We start from the raw sequence: 539 nt of genomic DNA, 5'->3' as shown, positions 1-539 counted from the left end.
CGAACCAAAGACGCACGTAAGAAAAAAAAAGACAGAGAGATAAAACCGCACACGAGCGAAGACGCAACTTTAAGCGACAAATCCGCAGGAGCGAGAGATATTGTAGGATGCTCGCGGGGAGGTGCAGAATGAGAGGGTTCCTTACAGAAGAATTATCGCTTCACAAATATAGCACATTTACATCACCAAATGTTGACGGGTGCATAGACATAACAAGATAGCACAATATATAATTCTAGTGGTAGATAATAAGGAGAAAAGAAGACAAAGAGACCCACCGGCATGTCTTTGTGTATTTTTAAAAATGAAGATGGCATAAAATTTACCATGTCTGATACTGTTGATGAAAAAAATAAAACTTAACAATCTACCGCCGTTGGCCATTTCTAGATGGTATACTGTACATTTACGTATTAAAAGGGACTGTGGTCGCATGTTCCATATATTGTGATTTAAAGTTCATTGATTTTCAATACCATTACATTCCGAGAAAACTATTGTCTTTCTTTCCTTAACTTTCGAATTATATTGCTAATAGC

The sequence above is a fragment of the Penaeus monodon genome, chromosome 31 (assembly GCF_015228065.2).
Source record: "Penaeus monodon isolate SGIC_2016 chromosome 31, NSTDA_Pmon_1, whole genome shotgun sequence".
Classification (NCBI taxonomy): Eukaryota; Metazoa; Arthropoda; class Malacostraca; order Decapoda; family Penaeidae; genus Penaeus; species Penaeus monodon.
The sequence above is the reverse complement of the archived record's forward strand: the minus strand, read 5'-3'. Positions refer to the sequence as shown.